This window comes from Rhynchophorus ferrugineus, unplaced genomic scaffold (assembly GCF_030347505.1).
Source record: "Rhynchophorus ferrugineus isolate W39M unplaced genomic scaffold, kcgeb_rfMv2 rfM526, whole genome shotgun sequence".
NCBI lineage: Eukaryota > Metazoa > Arthropoda > Insecta > Coleoptera > Curculionidae > Rhynchophorus > Rhynchophorus ferrugineus.
The window spans coordinates 1-5,237 of NW_027473103.1; the positions used below are offsets into that span (position 1 = coordinate 1).

The window sequence follows — 5,237 nt, forward strand, 5'->3', positions numbered from 1 at the left end:
CTACAAGGAGAAAAGTGCACGCGTTCGTCGCCGGATCGACGTACGAAAGGCGCGCGCAACGCCGAAACGTCACGTGTCACGCGATCGCACGCCGCCTACTACGAGCCGCGAATGAATTTCTCCCTTCGACCTTTCGGGTTTCTCAGGTTTACCCCTAAACGGTTTCACGTACTCTTGAACTCTCTCTTCAAAGTGCTTTTCAACTTTCCCTCACGGTACTTGTTCGCTATCGGTCTCGTGGTTATATTTAGCCTTAGATGGAGTTTTACCACCCGCTTAGGGCTGCACTCTCAAGCAACCCGACTCTAAGGAGAGATCCTCTCGCCGTCAGTCACGGTCGCTACGGGCCTGGCACCCTCTATGGGCTGTTGCCCCGTTCAAGATGGACTTGGACGCGCGACGTAACGTCGAGATAATGGACCCTCCCGAACACCACATTTCCCGGCGCCCGATGTCGGTCGCGGGATTCGGTGCTGGGCTAATCCCTGTTCGCTCGCAGCTACTAAGGGAATCCTAGTTAGTTTCTTTTCCTCCGCTTAGTAATATGCTTAAATTCAGCGGGTAGTCTCACCTGCTCTGAGGTCGCTAGTTTAATATGCGTGGCGCTCGTAATCATCATAATAATGAAGATTAGGAGCCAATACGAAATATAAAAGTTTAGAATGGAAAAGACGCGCCGTCGAAAAACGGTGTTTTCTCCCTCGTATTCGAGAGACAACGCACCTACGATCCGACGTCGATTAAAAACTAATTTTATCGGATACGACGATCGTATTAATGGTGCGCGCTACGTTTATCACAAAAACGTGCGAACGACCGTTTTAAACACGTCTCATCCCTTTCATATTCGTACGACCCGTACGAGAGAGTTAGGTCACACGTACGGGTCCGCTGTCACGTTTTAGAACGTCGCGATCGAATCGCGCTTATACGCTCAGCACGCTCAGACATTTCTCGTCGATCGCGAAGATCAAAGAAAATCCGAGCAGTCTTGAAATGAGATACGACCCTCAGCCAGGAGTGGTCCGGGTATGAGATCCCAGGACCGCAATGTGCGTTCGAAATGTCGATGTTCATGTGTCCTGCAGTTCACAAGTTGACGCGCAATTAGCTGCGTTCTTCATCGACCCACGAGCCAAGTGATCCACCGTTTAGGGTAATCTTTTTTTAAGTTAGGTTTTAAACGCATATCGAAACGTTTCTATTATAAGACGACGACGACGACGACGACGCGCGCTCACGTCATAGACAGCGCTTGCGCCCCTTTCGCAGCCGCCGTCGACTTTAAAACGCTCTTACGGTTTATTTTCGTCTTCTCCACTACACACAACGAGAGGAGCGGAGACAGACTACTCGAAATGGTGACGTTCGTTGTAAATTTTCGTCGTCTCACCTCGTACGACAACAAAAGAGCATACGCTGATCATAGTTTGGCAATATTTTCGTAAACTAAATCTCACCCTTTTGGAATGAAACAAACGAAGGGTGATAAGATTTTCGTAAACTAATCACATTACCGATCATCGTATATGTTCGTCGATATGAGGATCGAAACGTCGATTAGAAATATAATTGGCAAAATCGTTTTATTTTGCGCTCGATTTGTCCATTTATAACGAAATCCGTCGTAGGCCGACGATTATTACTCGTCGTCCTATATAACAACATCTTCATCGTATATATCTCCGCTTTCGGGCGTACATCTTTTAAAACCATATATTATAGGTACCCGAAAACAGCTACGTTGACGACGTCGAAATTCGATCGGAACTTCCGAACTTCGTAGATGGCTCTTTAACGTTCGACAATGATTTTTACAGACTTGTACGTTTACCTATTATATATATATAGGCATAACAACACACTGTAATGATCCTTCCGCAGGTTCACCTACGGAAACCTTGTTACGACTTTTACTTCCTCTAAATGATCAAGTTTGGTCATCTTTTCCTACACATCGACGACGCCGAAACGCCATCGCGTGTCGATCCGAAGACCTCACTAAATCATTCAATCGGTAGTAGCGACGGGGCGGTGTGTACAAAGGGCAGGGACGTAATCAACGCGAGCTTATGACTCGCGCTTACTGGGAATTCCTCGTTCATGGGGAACAATTGCAAGCCCCAATCCCTAGCACGAAGGAGGTTCAGCGGGTTACCCGGGCCGCTCGGCCAGGGAAGACACGCTGATTCCTTCAGTGTAGCGCGCGTGCGGCCCAGAACATCTAAGGGCATCACAGACCTGTTATTGCTCAATCTCGTGCGGCTAGAAGCCGCCTGTCCCTCTAAGAAGAATAGTTTGTACGCCGACAGTAAAAACCGCGCACGAACCGCGAAACCCGAAAGCAACGCGGCCGGCGGGCCTTTAGGATGTCAAAAAGCGCCTAGTTAGCAGGCTAGAGTCTCGTTCGTTATCGGAATTAACCAGACAAATCGCTCCACCAACTAAGAACGGCCATGCACCACCACCCACCGAATCAAGAAAGAGCTCTCAATCTGTCAATCCTTCCGGTGTCCGGGCCTGGTGAGGTTTCCCGTGTTGAGTCAAATTAAGCCGCAGGCTCCACTCCTGGTGGTGCCCTTCCGTCAATTCCTTTAAGTTTCAGCTTTGCAACCATACTTCCCCCGGAACCCAAAAGCTTTGGTTTCCCGGAAGCTGCCCGTCGAGTCATATTAGGGAACGTCGACGGATCGCTAGCTGGCATCGTTTAAGGTTAGAACTAGGGCGGTATCTGATCGCCTTCGAACCTCTAACTTTCGTTCTTGATCAATGAAAGCGTTTTTGGCAAATGCTTTCGCTTCTGTTCGTCTTGCGACGATCCAAGAATTTCACCTCTAACGTCGCAATACGAATGCCCCCCATCCGTTCCTATTAATCATTACCTCGGGGTTCCGAAAACCAACAAAATAGAACCGAGGTCCTATTCCATTATTCCATGCATACAGTATTCAGGCGAAATTTTAGCCTGCTTTGAGCACTCTAATTTGTTCAAAGTAAACGTGCCGGCCCACCTCGACACTCAGTAAAGAGCACCGCGGCAGGATTGAGTTGGGCCGTCGTAACCACGACGCGCACAACACGCACGCCGAAACGCACGCGCGACGGCGACGCGACACGACTAAGCCCACCGGCAGGACGTCTCGCGAAAAACACGCCAGTTAACACCGCGAACGATGAACCGGCGGCGCGAGACACAAATTCGACTACGAGCTTTTTAGACGCAACAATTTTAATATACGCTATTGGAGCTGGAATTACCGCGGCTGCTGGCACCAGACTTGCCCTCCAATAGTTCCTCGTTAAAGGATTTAGAATGTACTCATTCCAATTACGAAGCCTCTAATGAGTCTCGCATTGTTATTTTGTCACTACCTCCCCGTGCCGGGATTGGGTAATTTACGCGCCTGCTGCCTTCCTTAGATGTGGTAGCCGTTTCTCAGGCTCCCTCTCCGGAATCGAACCCTAATTCTCCGTTACCCGTTACAACCATGGTAGGCGCAGAACCTACCATCGACAGTTGATAAGGCAGACATTTGAAAGATGTGTCGCCGGTGCGAGACCGTGCGATCAGCTTAAAGTTATTCAGAGTCACCAAGTTGTACGATGACGAGCGCGAACCCGAAACCGATTGGTTTTGATCTAATAAAAGCACTCCTTCCATCTCTGGTCGGAGCTCTGTTTGCATGTATTAGCTCTAGAATTACCACAGTTATCCAAGTAATTGTGGGTACGATCTAAGGAACCATAACTGATTTAATGAGCCTTTCGCGGTTTCACCTTAATTCGGTATGTACTGAGACATGCATGGCTTAATCTTTGAGACAAGCATATGACTACTGGCAGGATCAACCAGGGAACTGTTCTTATTATTTTATCGACACGAAGCAGATAAAACAAATACAGACACAGTTTATTTTATAAGTTTGACTTATAAAGAAACGTGTGCGTAAGACGACGATATATAATATATATCGACGACTAATAAAAAGGAGGTGCATGATAGCGCGCCTAGACGACGGAAAAACCGGTCCGAGGCGCCACGCTCTTACATTTTAATATTAGTTGTCTAATAAAACAAAACGATATCATCATCTTAGACACATCTTTTGTTTTTTTTATACACAACCGATCGACTAGGCACCCAATTATCTCGATTATCGACGACGATCGTCGACTACGTCGAAAATTGGATGCCGCAAAATATCGTTCGGCGTTTATAAGACCTCGAAAAACATTCTCTCCGAACCCTTCGCTAGATAGAAATATATAAAGCGACAAGGAAACCTCGTACGAGAAACGTTTCGTGATTTTTTATTTTATTCTCGCTCGGAGAGCAGAGAGCTATCGCAAAATGTGTTGCTGTTTTATGAACGTTCCGATGAAAAACCGATACGTCCATAAAAATAATAATTCCAATCGCATATGAATCGTGGATCATCTTCTTCTAACGAAGCCGAATGTTCCCGCCGAATTCGCGATCTCGCAGTGATACCGTCGTCGTCGTCGTACGCTTCCCGATATATCGAAAAAAAACCGACCAGGAAGAACAACGAAACGACGATACAAAATCGCGAGAGCGTTACGAATATATAATAACACGACGAAATACGCTTTTTATTTAGATAAATAAAAAAATACGGTTCGGATCTTATATATTAACATATAATATGTAATACCACCTTCGCTGATCAAAAGCCACTCGGTAAAAGTGTCACAGCGCCGGTCGACCCGACCCGTCGTATCCGTCTCTCGTATCGCCCCACGTAGAAGCGCACACGATTTAAGCGCGGGTCTCTCGCCAGCTATCGGAAATGTATGGGTGTTTTAGAACAGATCGTTTATACGGACGTTGCGCAAATTTTTCGTTTTTACGTCTGCCCGTTCTCGTTATTATCGGAATGTTCCGATGAATAAACTTTAGCTTTAGACAACGTGAACTTCTAAAGCAATAATTTTAACCTCTCGTGTTAATACGTCCTCAGGCCGTTTCTAGACTGCCGATCACGTTCTTTAAAAGTCGGAAAATTCCGATCCATAAAATTATGCTAGTAGAATGTAAAGATCCTTCATAGGATGGATACTGTCACATATCGATACGGCGATCGGAGTAAAACTGTTCTCACGTATTTCAGGACATTTTAGGTTGTTACGTCGGCCCGTTCGTTATTATCGGTATATACCTATGAATAAATGTTTTGCTTGTAGAACGTAAGATTCCAAAAGAATGATTCGCCGAA

General features: G+C 46.4%; 2 non-coding genes across 2 annotated transcripts; both read right to left on the minus strand.

The window, feature by feature from the left end:
- Positions 1-1,004: 1,004 nt before the first annotated feature.
- Positions 1,005-1,159, minus strand: LOC143206035 (5.8S ribosomal RNA). The gene has a single exon (XR_013008072.1). It is a non-coding gene; the product is annotated as a 5.8S ribosomal RNA (ribosomal RNA).
- A 708-nt stretch (positions 1,160-1,867) lies between these two features.
- On the minus strand, positions 1,868-3,856 carry LOC143206040 (small subunit ribosomal RNA). The gene has a single exon (XR_013008076.1). It is a non-coding gene; the product is annotated as a small subunit ribosomal RNA (ribosomal RNA).
- Between the last annotated feature and the right edge of the window lie 1,381 nt (positions 3,857-5,237).